Consider the following 19,342-nt stretch of genomic DNA (forward strand, 5'->3'; position numbering starts at 1 on the left):
AGAATTCTGACGAGCCAATAAGAGCCCTTGCCCTGACTAGAAAGATCCAGTATCCTCAGTCTACAGCAGGTGGAAGGTGGTGAGCCCTTTTCAGTCTCTCACTTCTTTTCTATCTCTTTAAAAAAAAAAAAAAAGATTAAATTTTCTCTGCCTTCTGTGCACTGGTTTTTTTAAACCTGTTTATTTGAGGCAGATGTCCAAGTGGGTCTCTTGTTGCCTTGGGGGTGTCGCACCCGGGTGGCCGGATCCCTCCGCACTAGCCCTTCAGGGTGGTAGTTTCTGGGACACACCAGGGCTAGCAGAACCTCAGCCTCATCAGGGGAAGAGTGCTTTGAGTAAGAGGAGAGGCAGTCGCAGTTAAAAAAAAGTTTCCAGAACCTGGCTGTGCTCTGACAATCTTTCTCTCCTGTTTCCTGCCTCCCCTTCTGGATCGCGCTGGTGTAGGTCTGAAGCGTCACTTTGCTGGCAGCTGTTGAGAGTCATGTTTTTTTCTTAGCATCGCTGGTGGGCAGGGGGAGCGACCGCGCCGCAGTCTGCCCGCTGGCATGGTGGAGAATCTGCGATGCGCTGTTTGCCAACGCTGTGGCGTGGGGGGGGGGGGGGGGAGGGTCACATGTAAATACTGCACAGCGATTGATGCTGCTTCTGATCCAGGGTCCCTCTTCCTCGGCGGTTCCGGTGTCACTGTCGGCAGGCACGGAATCCTCAGTAAACAAAGATGTGCCTATGGCCCCGATTTTGGCGGGAATGGCCACCAAAGTTTTATCTTCCTCTTCAGATTTAGCTGACAGGTCTTCCCCCTGAACCCCAGCTCCAGGGCTGACTCAATCTGCATACCTTCTCTCTTGCATGCCAGTTCTGAGGGAGGTTTCCCCCCAGAATTTGTAATTCAGATGTATAGAGAATTTGTAATTCAGATGTATAGGACCTTTCTTCTTCAGATGTCAGGTCCTTTCAATTTTTCAGCCTACTAGGAAATTGGGAGATGGTGAGCTGCTGCCATCTAAGAGACCTAGGAGGTCTTAGGATCTGGAAGAAGACTCTGAGTCTGATCCAGGTCTAGAATTGCCCCCACTGGAGCAGATAGAATTGGCACAAGGAGATGTGATGGGAGAGGATCCTTTTCAGATGGCTTCGGAGGCAGAACCCCTTGTTCCAGACAAAAATCCTTCGGTTTTGCACATTTTTTATGAGGAGTACCTGCAAGAGTTAATGTTCTTTGTATCTACTACTCTGCTTTTTGAGGAAGAAAATTCTATACTTCCAGAGGCTCCGTGTAAGGTGGACCTCTTATTAAAAGGGTTCTCCGAGGACAAGCAGGCTGCTTGTTCTCACTGATGGGTTGACGTCCTCGGCAGCCCCCTCCATCGGAAAGTTTACTAGCAAAGGCCTTTGCTAGTCCTCGCGCGCCCATGCGCACCGCGCATGCGCGGCCGTCTTCCCGCCCGAAACCGGCTCGAGCTGGCCAGTCTTCTTTCGTCCGCGCTCGGTACGGTCGTGTTACGCCGTTCGTGCCCCAGAGAGTCGACCTCGCGCGTCCTTGTTTTTCTTTAAAAAAGTTCGGGAAGCGCTCCGGAAGTGTTCCGGAAGACCCTTTCGGGTTTTCTGCCCTTCCCGTAATTTTCAAGCTTTTGCCCCGTAAGTTTTCTTTCGTTGTCGGGGTAGGCCTAGTTTGGCCTCGGTCGAGATTTTTCTCCCTTTAAATTTTGGTGCTTCAATTTTCGCCATTTCGGCCTTTGATTTCGCCGGCGTGATTTTTCCGCCCATGACATCGAAGCCTTCCAGCGGCTTCAAGAAGTGCACCCAGTGCGCCCGAGTAATCTCGCTCACTGATAGGCACTCTGCGTGTCTTCAGTGTCTAGGGGCCCAGCACCGCCCTCAGAACTGCAGTCTGTGTTCCCTGTTACAAAGGCGGACTCAGGTAGCGAGATTAGCCCAGTGGAACGTTTTGTTCTCGGGCTCTTCGTCGACATCGGCACCGGAGGCATCGAGTGCATCGACGTCGTCAGCGTCCGGACCATCGTCCTTGGCTGCCGCTCCATCGACTGCATCGAGGCATCGGACCTCTGCATCGGCGCCGAGGCATCGGGCGACTGCATCGACGTCGGTGGTACCGAGACTTCGTCTGCTGATGTCGTCGGACGGAGGTGCATCGTCAGGAGTGCAGGTGAGGGCTGTCCATTCCCCTGCTGGTGGCGGTGAGCCTTCGGGTGGGTCTCCCCCTACCCTGAGGGCTCCTGCGGTACAGCCCCCCCGGGATCGACCTTCTTCGGTCTCGGCCCCGAGGAAGCGACGGCTGGATTCTACGTCCTCCTCGTCGGTGCCGGGGAGCTCCGGTGACATGCTTCGGAAGAAGTCGAAGAAGCATCGACACCGGTCTCCTCCCCGTGTCGGCACCGAGAGCTCTGGGTCGCCGAGGGATTCGGCACCCAGCAGGCATCGGCACCGAGAGGACCGCTCACCCTCTGTTCAGGAGGTGTCGATGCGCTCCACTCTGGACAGCCCGGAACAGCCTCCTCGCCCGGAACAGGTTCTGACGTCGACGCCTGCATCGACCTCTCAGCCTTTTTCTGCAGCCACTCTGAACGAGAGCCTCCGGGCCGTTCTCCCAGAGATTCTGGGAGAGCTGTTGCGCCCTACCCCTCCGGTACCGGCGGTGCTTGCGCCTCCGGTACCGTCGAGCGTGGCGCCGGCTGGTCCATCGCCCAGGTTGAGGTCCCCGACGTCGGTACCGCGTGCGGTGCCGACCGCGGCCACCTCCCAGGAAGGCTCCCCGACTACGTCGGCGGAGGGAGCTTCGCCGATGCGGGCGAGGGAGTCTACCTCTCGACGCCCCCATCGTGGACGCGGCTCCACGGAGTCGAGCCGGGCGAGGTTGCAGACACAGGTCCGTGAACTTGTGTCTGACACTGAGGGTGAGGCCTCGTGGGAGGACGAAGAAGACCCCAGATATTTCTCTGACGAGGAGTCTGAGGGTCTTCCTTCTGATCCCACTCCCTCTCCTGAAAGACAGCTTTCTCCTCCTGAGAGTCTGTCTTTCGCTTCCTTTGTCCGGGAGATGTCTACGGCCATCCCCTTCCCGGTGGTCGTGGAGGACGAGCCCAGGGCTGAAATGTTTGAGCTCCTGGACTATCCTTCTCCACCTTCCTTCTCCACTGTTCCCTTGCATCATGTCCTGAAAAAGACATTGCTTGCGAACTGGACCAAGCCATTAAGTAATCCCCACATTCCCAAGAAGATCGAGTCCCAGTACCGGATCCATGGGGACCCAGAGCTGATGCGCACTCAGTTGCCTCACGACTCTGGAGTTGTGGATTTGGCCCTAAAGAAGGTTAAGAGTTCTAGGGAGCATGCTTCGGCGCCCCCGGGCAAAGACCCTAGAACCTTAGACTCCTTTGGGAGGAAGGCCTACCATTCTTCTATGCTCGTGGCCAAGATCCAGTCTTACCAGCTCTACACGAGCATACACATGCGGAACAATGTGCGGCAGTTGGCGGGCTTGGTTGATGCTCTTCCCCCTGAGCAAGCCAAGCCTTTTCAGGAGGTGGTCAGGCAGCTGAAGGCGTGCAGAAAATTCCTGGCCAGAGGAGTTTATGACACTTTTGATGTTGCGTCCAGGGCCGCTGCTCAAGGTGTGGTGATGCGCAGGCTCTCATGGCTGCGTGCCGCCGACCTGGAGAATAGAATCCAGCAGCGGATTGCGGACTCGCCTTGCCGTGCGGACAACATTTTTGGAGAAAAACTCGAGCAGGTGGTAGAGTCTCTCCACCAGCGGGACACCGCATTCGACAAGTTCTCCCGCCGGCAGCCTTCAGCATCTACCTCTACAGGTAGAAGATTTTTCGGGGGAAGGAAGACTGGTCCCTATGCTTCTGGTAAGCGTAGGTACAATCCTCCTTCCCGACAGCCTGCGGCCCAGGCTAAGCCCCAGCGCGCTCGCTCTCGTCAGCAGCGTGCGCCTCAGCAAGGCCCCGCGGCTCCCCAGCAAAAGCAAGGGGCGAGCTTTTGACTGGCTCCAGCAGAGCATAGCTGACATCCAAGTGTCAGTGCCGGGCGACCTGCCAGTCGGAGGGAGGTTGAAAGCTTTTCACCAAAGGTGGCCTCTCGTAACCTCCGATCAGTGGGTTCTGCAAATAGTCCGGCAAGGATACACCCTCAATTTGGCCTCAAAACCTCCAAATTGTCCACCGGGAGCTCAGTCTTACAGCTTCCAGCACAAGCAGGTACTTGCAGAGGAACTCTCCGCCCTTCTCAGCGCCAATGCGTTCGAGCCCGTGCCATCCGGGCAGGAAGGGCTGGGATTCTATTCCAGGTACTTCCTTGTGGAAAAGAAAACAGGGGGGATGCGTCCCATCCTAGACCTAAGGGCCCTGAACAAATATCTCGTAAAAGAAAAGTTCAGGATGCTTTCCCTGGGCACCCTCCTTCCCATGATTCAGCAAAACGATTGGCTATGCTCTCTGGACTTGAAGGATGCCTACACTCACATCCCGATACTGCCAGCTCACAGACAGTATCTGCGATTTCAGCTGGGCACACGCCACTTCCAGTACTGTGTGCTACCCTTTGGGCTCGCCTCTGCACCCAGGGTGTTCACAAAGTGCCTGGCTGTGGTAGCAGCGGCACTTCGCAGGCTGGGGGTGCACGTGTTCCCATATCTCGACGATTGGCTGGTGAAGAACACATCCGAGGCAGGAGCCCTGCAGTCCATGCAGATGACTATTCGCCTCCTGGAGCTACTGGGGTTTGTGATAAATTATCCAAAGTCCCATCTTCTGCCAGTGCAGAAACTCGAATTCATAGGAGCTCTGCTGGATTCTCGGACGGCTCGCGCCTATCTCCCAGAGACGAGGGCCAACAACTTGTTGTCCCTCGTCTCGCGGGTGCGAGCGTCCCAGCAGATCACAGCTCGGCAGATGTTGAGATTGCTGGGCCACATGGCCTCCACAGTTCATGTGACTCCCATGGCCCGCCTTCACATGAGATCTGCTCAATGGACCCTAGCCTCCCAGTGGTATCAGGCCGCCGGGGGTCTAGAGGACGTGATCCACCTGTCCACGAGTTTTCTCAAATCCCTATATTGGTGGACGATTTGCTCCAATTTGACTCTGGGACGTCCCTTCCAAATTCCTCAGCCACAAAAGGTGCTGACCACGGATGCGTCCCTCCTGGAATGGGGAGCTCATGTCGATGGGCTTCACACCCAAGGAAGCTGGTCCCTCCAGGAACGCGATCTGCAGATCAATCTTCTGGAGTTACGAGCGATCTGGAACGCTCTGAAGGCTTTCAGAGATCGGCTGTCCCACCAAATTATCCAAATTCAGACAGACAACCAGGTTGCCATGTACTATGTCAACAAGCAGGGGGGCACCGGATCTCGCCCCCTGTGTCAGGAAGCCGTCAGCATGTGGCTCTGGGCCCGCCGTCTCGGCATGGTGCTCCAAGCCACATATCTGGCAGGCGTAAACAACAGTCTGGCCGACAGGTTGAGCAGGGTTATGCAACCTCACGAGTGGTCGCTCAACTCCAGAGTGGTGCGCCAGATCTTCCAAGCGTGGGGCACCCCCTTGGTGGATCTCTTCGCATCTCGAGTGAACCACAAAGTCCCTCAGTTCTGTTCCAGGCTTCAGGCCCCCGGCAGACTAGCATCGGATGCCTTCCTCCTGGATTGGGGGGAGGGCCTGCTGTATGCTTATCCTCCCATCCCTCTGGTGGGGAGGACTTTGTTGAAACTCAAGCAAGACCGAGGCACCATGATTCTGATTGCTCCTTTTTGGCCGCGTCAGATCTGGTTCCCCCTTCTTCTGGAGTTATTCTCCGAAGAACCGTGGAGATTGGAGTGTTTTCCGACCCTCATCACACAGGACGAGGGGGCGCTTCTGCATCCCAACCTCCAGTCTCTGGCTCTCACGGCCTGGATGTTGAGGGCGTAGACTTTGCCTCTTTGGGTCTGTCAGAGGGTGTCTCCCGCATCTTGCTTGCTTCCAGGAAAGACTCCACTAAGAGAAGTTACTTCTTCCATTGGAGGAGGTTTGCCGTCTGGTGTGACAGCAAGGCCCTAGATCCTCGCTCTTGTCCTACACAGACCCTGCTTGAATACCTTCTGCACTTGTCTGAGTCTGGTCTCAAGACCAACTCTGTAAGAGTTCACCTTAGTGCAATCAGTGCATACCATTACCGTGTGGAAGGTAAGCCGATCTCAGGACAGCCTTTAGTTGTTCGCTTCATGAGAGGTTTGCTTTTGTCAAAGCCCCCTGTCAAGCCTCCTACAGTGTCATGGGATCTCAATGTCGTTCTCACCCAGCTGATGAAACCTCCTTTTGAGCCACTGAATTCCTGCCATCTGAAGTACTTGACCTGGAAGGTCATTTTCTTGGTGGCAGTTACTTCAGCTCGTAGAGTCAGTGAGCTTCAGGCCCTGGTAGCCCAGGCCCCTTACACCAAATTTCATCATAACAGAGTAGTCCTCCGCACTCACCCTAAGTTCTTGCCAAAGGTCGTGTCGGAGTTCCATCTGAACCAGTCAATTGTCTTGCCAACATTCTTTCCCCGTCCTCATTCCTGCCCTGCTGAACGTCAGCTGCACACATTGGACTGCAAGAGAGCATTGGCCTTCTACCTGGAGCGGACACAGCCCCACAGACAGTCCGCCCAATTGTTTGTTTCTTTTGACCCCAATAGGAGGGGAGTGGCTGTAGGGAAACGCACCATATCCAATTGGCTAGCAGATTGCATTTCCTTCACTTACGCCCAGGCGGGGCTGGCTCTTGAGGGTCATGTCACGGCTCATAATGTTAGAGCCATGGCAGCGTCGGTAGCCCACTTGAAGTCAGCCTCCATTGAAGAAATTTGGAAAGCTGCGACGTGGTCATCTGTCCACACATTCACATCTCATTACTGCCTGCAGCAGGACACCCGACGCGACAGTCGGTTCGGGCAGTCAGTTCTTCAGAACCTGTTTGGGCTTTAGGATCCAACTCCACCCCCCGAGGGCCCTGTTTGTTCTGTTCCAGGCTGCACTCTCAGTTAGTTGGTAAATTTTTTAGGTCAATCTCTTTAATGTCCTCGCCGTTGCGAGGCCCAATTGACCATGGTTGTTGTTTTGAGTGAGCCTGGGGGCTAGGGATACCCCATCAGTGAGAACAAGCAGCCTGCTTGTCTTCGGAGAAAGCGAATGCTACATACCTGTAGAAGGTATTCTCCGAGGACAGCAGGCTGATTGTTCTCACAAACCCGCCCGCCTCCCCTTTGGAGTTGTCTTCCCTTGAAGTGTATTGTCTTGCTACATTCTCCGAGGACAAGCAGGCTGCTTGTTCTCACGACTGGGTGACGTCCGCGGCAGCCCCCACCAACCGGAAAAAAGCTTCGCGGGACGGTTGGCACGCAGGGCACGCCCACCGCGCATGCGCGGCCGTCTTCCCGCCCGTGCGCGACCGCTCCCGCCAGTTCCTTTTTTTCCGCGCCTGGAGAGAGTCGTGCCTGTGCCGCTCTCTCTTTTTCAGCCCCGGAAAACCGTCGCGTTTACGCGAACTTCTTCTTTTATTTAGTTGCCGCGCGCTCCACTTTTCTTTTCAAAAAAAAAAAAAAAAAAGGAGCACGCGCTCCCATTTTCCCTCGCTTCCAGCGGGGACGTTGCGTTGCGGCCTAGTGGCCGCACGGTCGTTTTCTTTTTCGAGGTGTGATTTCCGCCACCATCGACGACTTTAATTTCGCCGACGCGATTTTTCCGTCGATGTCCTCGAAGGTCCCGAGTGGATTTAAGAAGTGTGGTCGGTGCGGCCGGCCCATCTCGCAGACCGACACCCACGCTTGGTGCCTCCAGTGCCTCAGGCCGGAGCACAATTTCAAGTCGTGTCCCCTGTGTCTCGGTCTCCGGAAACGGACTCAGGTTGCGAGGCAAGTTCAACGGGACCGTATTTTTGGAACTTGCGCCGGCCCCTCAACGTCGACCTCGACGGCATCGGTATCGACGCCCGGCCCTTCGGTACCGGTATCGATGCCCGAGACATCAGCACCGATGGCATCGACCCCAGGAGAACAGGTCCCGTCGGCCCGCCGGTCCGCCGGTGAGGGTAGAGGTGAGAGGCCGCGTGGGCAGTCGGCCCCGGTCACTCCCTCAGCCCATGGCCCACGGGACCGAACCCTGTCTGACCCGGTCCCTCGAGACCGAGGGGGATCGTCATCCTCCTCCTCCATGCCTCCCTGGCACCGGTGACGGGCATCGGAAGAAGGATAAGAAGCGCCGTCACCGGTCGCCCTCGATGCATATCGGAGAGGAGTCGACGCCGAAGCGTTTCCATCGAGAGGAGAGATCCCCGTCGGTGATAGAGGTGCCGACGCAACAGGGTCCCGGCACCTCGGTGTCGTCTCCTGGCTCCCATCAGATTCTGGCACCGACACCCCTACCGGCCCCACCGCCTTTCCCGGCAGCGGGCCTGGACGAGTGCCTCAGAGCCATCCTTCCGGGGATCCTGGAAGGGCTGATGCGCCAGGCTGTGCCGGCGCCGGGGGTGCTTGCGCCCTCGGTGCCGATGACTGTGGCGCCGGCGAGCTCTAGCCCGGCGCCGGGGCAGTCGACACCTCCGCCGCTTGCGGTGCCGGTCTCGACCGCCACGCAGGTGGAGTCCCCGTCGACGTCGATGGAGGGAGCTCCGTCCCCGCCGACGCGGGAGCCCACCGCTCGACGACACCGAGACCTTGGTGCCTCGACGTCGAGCCAGGCCCGGTTCAGGACTCAGCTACATGAGCTTATGTCCGATACCGAGGATGAGGACTCGTGGGGGGAAGAGGAGGACCCTAGATATTTCTCCTCAGAGGAGTCTACGGGCCTTCCCTCGGACCCCACGCCTTCACCGGATAGGAAGCTCTCGCCTCCTGAGAGTCTCTCCTTTGCCTCCTTTGTGCGGGATATGTCTATCAGCATTCCCTTTCCCGTGGTCTCTGTGGAAGAGCCGAGGGCCGAGATGCTCGAGGTCCTCGACTATCCATCACCACCTAGAGAGTCCTCCACGGTACCGCTGCACAATGTCCTCAAGGAGACACTGCTTCGGAACTGGGTGCGACCATTAACTAACCCCACCATTCCCAAGAAAGCAGAGTCCCAGTACAGGATCCACTCTGACCCAGAGTTAATGCGGCCCCAATTGCCCCATGACTCGGCGGTCGTGGATTCTGCTCTCAAGAGGGCACGGAGTTCGAGGGATACCGCCTCGGCGCCCCCGGGGCGGGAGTCTCGCACTCTGGACTCGTTTGGGAGGAAGGCCTACCAATCCTCCATGCTCGTGACCCGCATCCAGTCATACCTGCTCTATATGAGCATCCACATGCGGACCAATGTGCAACAGCTGGCGGACCTGGTCGATAAGCTCCCGCCGGAGCAGTCCAGGCCTTATCAGGAGGTGGTCAGGCAGCTGAAGGCGTGCAGAAAGTTCCTGTCCAGGGGTATTTATGACACCTGTGACGTGGCATCTCGTGCTGCGGCCCAAGGTATAGTGATGCGCAGGCTCTCATGGCTGCGTGCCTCTGACCTGGACAACCGCACCCAGCAGAGACTGGCCGACGTCCCTTGCCGGGGGGATAACATTTTTGGTGAGAAGGTCGAGCAGATGGTGGACCAACTGCATCAGCGGGAAACCGCTCTCGACAAGCTCTCCCACCGGGCGCCTTCAGCATCCACCTCCACAGGTGGACGTTTTTCCCGGGCCCGGCAGGCTGCACCTTACTCTTTTGCGAAGCGTAGGTACAACCAGCCGGCCCGAAGGCCTCGCCAGGCACAGGGACAGCCCCAGCGCGCTCGTTCTCGTCAACAGCGTGCGCCTAAGCAGCCCCCTGCGCCTCCACAGCAAAAGCCGGGGACGGGCTTTTGACTGGATCCACGGGAACATAGCCGCCCTACAAGTGTCCGTACCGGACGATCTGCCGGTCGGAGGGAGGTTAAAAATTTTTTCACCAAAGGTGGCCTCTCATAACCTCCGACCAGTGGGTTCTCCAAATAGTGCGGTGCGGATACGCCCTGAATTTGGCCTCCCTGCCTCCAAATTGTCCTCCGGGAGCTCAGTCTTTCAGCTCCCATCACAAGCAGGTACTTGCAGAGGAACTCTCCGCCCTTCTCAGCGCCAATGCGGTCGAGCCCGTACCACCCGGGCAGGAAGGGCAGGGATTCTATTCCAGGTACTTCCTTGTGGAAAAGAAAACAGGGGGGATGCGTCCCATCCTAGACCTGAGAGGCCTGAACAAATTCCTGGTCAAAGAAAAGTTCAGGATGCTTTCCTTGGGCACCCTTCTGCCAATGATTCAGAAAAACGATTGGCTATGTTCCCTGGATTTAAAGGACGCATATACTCACATACCGATACTGCCAGCTCACAGACAGTATCTCAGATTCCGCCTGGGCGCACGGCACTTTCAGTATTGTGTGCTGCCCTTTGGGCTTGCCTCTGCCCCACGAGTGTTTACCAAGTGCCTCGTGGTGGTAGCGGCCTACCTACGCAAGCTGGGAGTGCACGTGTTCCCATATCTCGACGATTGGCTGGTCAAGAACACCTCGGAGGCAGGAGCCCTGCGGTCTATGCAGTGCACTATTCAACTTCTGGAGTTGCTGGGGTTTGTGACAAATTACCCAAAGTCCCATCTCCAGCCATCCCAGTCTCTGGAATTCATAGGAGCGCTGCTGAATACCCAGACGGCTCAGGCCTACCTTCCCGAAGCGAGGGCCACCAATCTCCTGGCCCTGGCTTCGCAGACCAGAGCGTCTCAGCAGGTCACAGCTCGGCAGATGTTGAGACTTCTGGGTCATATGGCCTCCACAGTTCATGTGACTCCCATGGCTCGTCTTCACATGAGATCTGCTCAATGGACCCTAGCTTCCCAGTGGTTTCAAGCCACCGGGAATCTAGAAGATGTCATCCGCCTCTCCACCAGTTGCCGCACTTCACTGCTCTGGTGGACCATCCGGACCAATTTGACCCTGGGACGTCCATTCCAAATTCCGCAGCCCACGAAAGTGCTGACGACGGATGCATCTCGCCTGGGGTGGGGAGCTCATGTCGATGGGCTTCACACCCAGGGTCTGTGGTCCCTCCAGGAAAAGGATCTGCAGATCAACCTCCTGGAGCTCCGAGCGATCTGGAACGCACTGAAGGCTTTCAGAGATCGGCTGGCCTACCAAATTATCCAAATTCGGACAGACAATCAGGTTGCGATGTATTACGTCAACAAGCAGGGGGGCACCGGATCTCGCCCCCTGTGTCAGGAAGCCGTCGGGATGTGGCGTTGGGCGTGCCGGTTCGGCATGCTTCTCCAAGCCACGTACCTGGCAGGTGTAAACAACAGTCTGGCCGACAGACTGAGCAGAGTCATGCAACCGCACGAGTGGTCGCTCCATTCCAGAGTGGTACGCAAGATCTTCCGAGAGTGGGGCACCCCCTCGGTGGATCTTTTCGCCTCTCAGACCAACCACAAGCTGCCTCTGTTCTGTTCCAGACTTCAGACACACGGCAGGCTAGCGTCAGATGCCTTCCTCCTTCATTGGGGGACCGGCCTCCTGTATGCTTATCCTCCCATACCTTTGGTGGGGAAGACCTTACTGAAGCTCAAGCAAGACCGCAGCACCATGATTCTGATAGCGCCCTTTTGGCCCCGTCAGATCTGGTTCCCTCTTCTTCTGGAGTTGTCCTCAGAAGAACCGTGGAGATTGGAGTGTTTTCCGACTCTCATTTCGCAGAACGACGGAGCGTTGCTGCACCCCAACCTTCAATCCCTGGCTCTCACGGCCTGGATGTTGAGGGCGTAGACTTCGCTGCGTTGGGTCTGTCTGAGGGTGTCTCCCGGGTCTTGCTTGCCTCTAGGAAGGATTCCACTAAAAAGAGTTACTTTTTCAAGTGGAGGAGGTTTGTCGTGTGGTGTGAGAGCAAGGCCCTAGAACCTCGTTCTTGCCCTGCACAGAACCTGCTTGAATACCTTCTGCACTTATCAGAGTCTGGCCTCAAGACCAACTCAGTAAGGAATCACCTTAGTGCGATTAGTGCTTACCATTATCGTGTGGAAGGTAAAGCCATCTCTGGAGAGCCTTTAGTCGTTCGATTCATGAGAGGCTTGCTTTTGTCAAAGCCCCCTATCAAGCCTCCTACTGTGTCATGGGATCTCAACGTCGTCCTCACCCAGCTGATGAAACCTCCTTTTGAGCCACTGAATACCTGCCATCTGAAGTACTTGACCTGGAAGGTCATTTTCTTGGTGGCAGTTACTTCCGCTCGTAGGGTCAGTGAGCTTCAAGCCCTGCTCCATATACCAAATTTCATCACAACAGAGTAGTGCTCCGCACCCACCCAAAGTTCCTGCCGAAGGTGGTGTCGGAGTTCCATCTTAACCAGTCAATTGTCTTGCCAACTTTCTTCCCCAGGCCGCATACCCGCCCTGCTGAACGTCAGTTGCACACATTGGACTGCAAGAGAGCATTGGCCTTCTACTTGGAGCGGACACAGCCCAACAGACAGTCCGCCCAATTGTTTATTTCTTTCGACCCTAACAGGCTAGGGGTCGGTGTCGGGAAACGCACCATCTCCAATTGGCTAGCAGATTGCATTTCCTTCACTTACGCCCAGGCTGGGCTGACTCTTGAGGGTCATGTCACGGCTCATAGTGTCAGAGCCATGGCAGCGTCGGTGGCCCACTTGAAGTCAGCCACTATTGAAGAGATCTGCAAGGCAGCGACGTGGTCATCTGTCCACACATTCACATCTCATTACTGCCTCCTCGCCGTTGCGAGGTTCAATTGACCTGGGTTCTTGTTTTGAGTGAGCCTGAGAGCTAGGGATACCCCAGTCGTGAGAACAAGCAGCCTGCTTGTCCTCGGAGAAAGTGAATGATACTTACCTGTAGCAGGTGTTCTCCGAGGACAGCAGGCTGATTGTTCTCACCTACCCTCCCTCCTCCCCTTTGGAGTTGTGTGTTTCATCTTTTGCTAGTCATTCAACTGGCGGGAGCGGTCGCGCACGGGCGGGAAGACGGCCGCGCATGCGCGGTGGGCGTGCCCTGCGTGCCGACCGTCCCGCGAAGCTTTTTTCCGGTTGGTGGGGGCTGCCGCGGACGTCACCCAGTCGTGAGAACAATCAGCCTGCTGTCCTCGGAGAACACCTGCTACAGGTATGTATCATTCACTTACTGGACTGGCCGGCTCGAGCCGGTTTCGGGCGGGAAGACGGCCGCGCATGCGCGGTGCGCATGGGCGCGCGAGGACTAGCAAAGGCCTTTGCTAGTAAACTTTCCGATGGAGGGGGCTGCCGAGGACGTCAACCCATCAGTGAGAACAATCAGCCTGCCGTCCTCGGAGAATACCTTCTACAGGTATGTAGCAGTCGCTGTGCGTAAACAGAGTAAAAGTTTTCCCATGCATCAAGATATCAGAGACGTTACCCAAGTGCAGTGGGATGCTCCGGACTCAGTGTTTAGACCTGCCAAGTCGATGGTTCAGCTTTATCCAGTTCCAGAGGCTGATAGAGTCCTTCTGAAGCCCCCTGTGGTAGATGCGGTAGTCAAAAGCATCGCCATGCTGGGACAGACCATGGAGCCCAGCACCCTGTCTCCGACAGCGGCCAAAAGAACAAACAATTTGTCCCATCCATCCCAGAAATAGCGGAATTTTCCCCCGTCCATTCAATAACATTCTATGGCCTTTTCCTCCAGGAAGCCGTCCAACCCTTTTTAAAATTCTGCTAAGTCAACCGCCTTAACCACTTTTTCCGGCAACGAATTCCAGAGTCTAACTACGTGTTGAGTGAAGAAAATTTCCTCCGATTCGTTCTAAATTTACTACACTGCAGCTTCAAAGTGCAACGCGGTACCAGTGGATGGTGGCATGGCTCCTAAGGACATTCAGGATCGCCGTTTGGAGGCCTTGCTGGAGTAGCTTTGATGTTTCCACTTGGCAGTGCAGGCTGCCATTTGTGTTTCCTGGTTGATAGGGCTTGCTTTAGGTGGTCGGAAAGAGTTTTGGATAGGTGATTTGGCTTTTATAGTCGCCAAGGTACTAAAGCTGGAGATGGGCTCTGCATTTCTAGCAGATGCCTTATATGATTTGCTCAGGGCCTTGACCAAATCCATGGCCCTAGAGGTGTCTGCTAGGAGATCTTTATGGCTTAGAGGTTGGGCGGCGAATGCAGCTTCTAAGTCAAAGCTCAGTAAGTTTCCTTTTAGAGGCTCTTAATTGTTTGGCGACGACCTGGAGAAGTTGGTTCGCAGTGTGGGGAGACCAAAGTTCCCAGGCTTCCGGATGATCGACCTACAGCTTCGGGCCAAGGTACAACGTCGAGCTGGGGTCACAGTTGAGATTTTCGTCATCCCCGTTCCGGTAAGTCCGCTCCGGTTCAGTGCTTTCGTTTTTTTCCAAAGAAACCACTCCTTCCTTAGCGTCCCTCCGGACCGGCCCAGAATGTGACTGATGGGTTGTGCATGCCTTCCAGCAGGTGGAGACTGAGAAAAAAACTGTGACTCTAGCCAGCCAATAAGAGCCCTTGCCAGCTAGAGAAAGATCCAGTAATCTCAGTCTCCAGCAGGTGGAAGGTGGTGAGCCCTTCAGTCTCAGACTTTTCTATACTTTTCTTTTCTCTCTTTTGTTGAGTGTTGGTATAATTTTCGTCTGTGTCCCTGTGCATTTTGGAAGAGATATAACAAAAACCTGCTGTTTGAAGCCTGAAACCCGTGGGGATCCCTCAGAGCCTCGGGGGTGTCACACTTGGTAGGCCGAGTCCCTCCCCCTATTCCTCCCTGAAGTAAAAGCATTCTGTCCTAATTTCTGATGCTTTGGAAAGCAGACTGATGTCAGGAGCAGTCTGACTGATGTGAGTTTCCTCCAGCTCTTCGTTGTAAGAACTGTAGAGGCAGGGAGAGGCAGCTACTTTAAAAAAAAAAAAAAGCTTTTCTCTCTCTTGCTGGCTAATTTGACTTTGCTAGCTTGTATGTGCTTTTTCTAAGCAAAATAAAGATTTCCTTAAGCGCCTTGGGGGGGGGGGGGGCTGTGGAGGATGGGAGAGGCAGCTGCTTAATCTAAATGATAAATAATTAATTGACTGAAAGAAGCAAGCCTCCCAGTCTGCTGGCTTGGCAGAGCCGTTTGTGGGCGGTAAGAACTAGCAGGGCTGCTCTGGAGCGCTCAGATATTTCCTGATCAGCTGTTTTTTGTTCCCTGTCCTTTGTTTTCACTCTGTAGACTCCGCCGCTGTTTGTCAGCGATGCGGTTTTTAGGAACGGCTGTGTTTGCGGCTTTTGCGCTGTTTTAACAAAAAAGGTCCAAGGTTCTGCTTCCGTTTTGTGGTTGGCCCTCTCGGAGGGGGTGTCCGACTCCAAGTCCATTGGTCTGCCGCTACTCGCGTTTTCCTCTTCAGTTCCGATTTTGGCGGGAACCGTCGCCATTTTTGAGGTCATATTGTATGCAGAAGTGCGTGCAGTGACAAATGTCAGCATTCTGAAGAGAGAGTCTGGTGCTTTGCCTACGAGGCGGGAGCTTGCGGCTGAGGGGATTTTTGGCGCTTTGCATTGCTCTCTCTGCAATGCCACTACTGCTTATCATTGCTATAGCGCTGCAAGGCATACGCAGCGGTGTACAACTTATAGAAATTGGCAGTCCCTGCTCAATGAGCTTACATCCTTGATATAACAGCACGGGGAACTTATTAGCAGGCAGACTTATTAAAAACAAGAGGAATAGAATATAAGTGGGTTCTGTATGTGTTTTTATTTTTGCTACTTTCATGCAGCTCTGCAGGTGGCCACTTTGGTTGTAGTCTTATGCTCCCTTCTGGACAGCGGTATATATATGTATATAATCAGGCGTTTTTTCCTATATTTCTCCTCCTTTCCCCTCCTCCCCTCCTCTCCCTCTTTTTTATCCACTTTTTAGTGGGGTGACATTTTCTGGCATACGCTGCTCTTGATGCAGTTTTTCAGCCTTAGTATAATATAAGGACAATTTTTGTCCAATGCTGGGCCATGTTCACTCAGTAGCATTTGGGGATGGGTGCGCAGCTGACACCTACCTCTTACTACTACTATTTATCTGGTTCAGTGCCTGCTCTCAGCCCTAATTAGCCAAGTCGAACCAGCTGCAGCTTCTAGTTCCTTTTTTTTTGGCTGATCAAATTCCTATAATCAAGCCTAATTGAGTTTCTCAGAGCAGTTGTCACACTGGGGCACTATTAAGACTACTACTATTTAGCATTTACACTCTGTAGGTCCTTCAGGTGGCGTCCGGTCTCCAGCAATACCCACATCTGCATCCAGACTATCCACTAAATGTCTGGTTTTGCTTTAGGTGGTGGGTACTAATTTTCTGCAGCGTTTTCCAGTTGCATCTCTTGGAATTCTGATCTGTATGGGAGTTCTTTGTAACAGGTCACCGGGAGTTTACGTGCTAGTTTGAGGCAATTCTCATGAGTTATACTTTTTATAGCACTCTAGTATTAGTCTGCTATTATGGGTCTTCTTGCTGTCAGATTTTTATCCATTGCTTCTCCTGCTCTTGGCAATGTAGGGGTGCAGGTACTGCCTCTGCTCCCTGTAGGCACTCGCTTGGTGCCAGTTCAAGAGAGGCGAGTCTACCTTTCTTCGGATTGCTGAGTATTGCAGATTATGCGAGTAGGGTACGCATTTCAGTTTGCTCAAGTATCTCTTTCCAGGGCTTGCATCAAACTCTTGGCTGTCAGAGCGGTTCTCTGTAGGCGTCTGGACCTTTGTCCAATTTCTTTCCCTCGGATGGTTCAGTGACAAGGTCTTTCCCCCATTTTCTCTCCGATTTTAGATCTCTCGCCGGTCGCTCAAGACCTCTAGCGGCCCTCTTTCGAAGGGGGACTTTGCGGCCTGTCTTTGTTGCAGTGTGGTCAGGGGAGTTTCTGACTTCTTTCGTTTCATTCAGAAGCCTACTTTCACATTTCTATTTCTCCTGTAGATTTTTGGTTTCCTTTGTTCACTAAAGTCATGGTAGTTGTAGCGGCGGCTCTCAGAACAAAGGGCATTTTGTTGCATATTCAGTTGGATAGTTGGTTATTCTGGGCAAACTGTTGACATGAGAGTCTTCTGGTGACAGCTCGGAGGGCATAATTCTTGCAGTTCCTATCTTGGATACTAATTAGGCACAGGAGCCGTCTTAGTCGATAGAGCCTCTGAGAGTTAGGTTTCCCATAAGCCAGAGTCGAGTGTTTACTGTTGACTCGAGTCATCACACTCCAGGCTAAACTTCGTCACTCCGGGCAGAATTTCAGTCCGTCGGAAAGAGATTGTTTCTACAGGTTTTGGGGAACCATGGCAGTACCGATGGAGGCGGTGCCTTGCGCTAGGATTTTCATGGAGTCTCTTCAGAGGTCGCAACTGCCTGGATGGTTATCTCAGAAGGTTTCCTTTCATCAGTCTTTGCTTCTTTCTTTCCAGGTCAGGACCAGTCTACATTGGTGGCTTCGGCACTTTAATTTGTCCAAAGATATGCATTTGGATCACCTCTGTTAGTCTGTAGTGTCGGCGGATGCCAGTCTCCGCGGCCGGGGAGTTCATTTTCAGAAGCAGTTTGGTCAGGGTCTCTGTCTTTTCAGAAGACATTATTATCAATTAGATCGGTTGGGGACCAGAGTGATTCGTCTGGTGCTCCTCAGGGTTCTTCTGCTACTGGCAGGCTGAGTAGTTCGTGTAATCTCGGGCAATGTCGCAGCGGTTGTATATTTATCATTCCGCAAAGAGGAATGAGGACTCTACCGTTGGAGTGAAACCCGTTGCTGTTGTTTCAAGGGCCGCACGTTCATTCGGTGGCTCTTTCAGTGGCTCATGTAGCAGGGGTCCTAAATGTTCAAGCACCTTTTCTCTGTCGTTACAGGCTCATTTTGACAGAGTGGTCGCCAATCTAAGTGGTGTTGCGGCTGTTACTAGATCGTTGGGGGTATCCCAGGTTGGATCTGTGGTCCTCTGGTAGCAATGCAGATTTCCTCTATTTTTTCCGTCGTCATGAGGTTTCCAAAGCGCAGAGTGTGGACGTTCTTCTACTATGCTTCTCAGCTGGTTTAAGGTATGCCTTTCTTCCTTGTTCTCTGATAGGAAAGTCGACACACACAGGGAACGTCTGATTTTGGTAGGACTGGTGTGGTCTTGAAGTCCATGTTGTTCCGGTTTTCCACGTCCTCTGGTGAACTTTTCTTTCAAACTTCTGGTGCAGTGAGGTTTTTTTGTTTCCCTCTCACAGGGTCCTGTCATTCATCCGAATCCGGTTCTGTGCTGTATTGCGGCCTGGCTCTTGAATGGCCTCAATTGTTTAGCAGGGGTTATTTTCTTAGCTCATTACTTCTTTGATTGATGAGCGCTCTTGGAGGATCTTGAGGATTGGCTAAAGCTCTTGCACCAATCTCCTTTTCGTGCTTCGGTTATGTAAGGTTACATTTGTGTAGGGGGACTTGATCTAAGCTCTTCCTTTGGCTTCTCTTAAGGTGCAGATTGCGATTTTCTCGTCCTTTTGGGATGTTATCTGGAGGAGGTCTTTAGCTAGCTTTCTAGCTGTGGTGCGTTTTTTGAGCGCGGTTAATCTCCTTCCTTTTCCCTAGCGATGTACTTTTCCTCGTTGGGGTCTGAATTTGTTGTTGGCAGTTCTTACTAAGCCTCTCTTTGACCCTTTGTCGTCCTGTACTCTGAAAGTCTTGACTTTGAAGGCAGTATTTTTGCTGGCCGTTGTTTCCGCTAGGCGAGTTTCGGAGTTGCAGGTGTTGTCGTGTATATCGCTTTTCTTGGACTTCTGTTCCGATCGCGTAGTATTCCGGCCAGTTCCTTCCTTTCTCGCTAAATTGGTATTTTGCTTTTATGCTTCTCAGCTGGTGGTTTTGCCTGGGTTACGTTCCTTTTTCGCGTCAGAGAAACAGTGGCATTTGAAGTGTTTGGATGTCAAATGGGGGTTCAACCACTATTTTTATTTTTTCTGTTTACATCCGTCGATCTTCTTCTTTGTTGTATTTCGAGATGGGCGTAAGGGGTTCATGGCCTCTAAACCTATTTATTCCTCGATGAGTTTATGTATGGAGTACTTCAGCTTACCTTCTTTCGGGGAAACCTGTTCTACAGCATTTTGGAGCTCGTTTTGCAACAGGTCAGTTAGTCTTGTAGACACAGTGTGGTCTGGGGCCTCCACAAGACAGTGATAACGGTGGCCATTTTGTCGTCTCTGCATTCTTTTTCTAAGCTCTGATGTTTTGACTTCCTCAGTCAGCAGGTTTCGTTTTGAAGCGCGCGTTTTTGTCGGCGGGGCTGCTAGGGTCCCTCCCATATTTTCACTGCTTTGTTACTTCCCATCAGTCACATTCTGGGCCGGTCCGGAGGGACG

At 53.7% G+C, this 19,342-nt stretch overlaps 1 protein-coding gene across 5 annotated transcripts in view; it reads left to right on the forward strand.

Annotated features, from left to right (window-relative positions):
* Positions 1-19,342, forward strand: part of DIDO1 (death inducer-obliterator 1) — a 366,889-nt gene that overhangs the window by 69,058 nt on the left and 278,489 nt on the right. The window lies entirely within an intron of this gene.

The sequence above is a fragment of the Microcaecilia unicolor genome, chromosome 8 (genome assembly GCF_901765095.1).
Source record: "Microcaecilia unicolor chromosome 8, aMicUni1.1, whole genome shotgun sequence".
NCBI classification, from domain to species: Eukaryota; Metazoa; Chordata; class Amphibia; order Gymnophiona; family Siphonopidae; genus Microcaecilia; species Microcaecilia unicolor.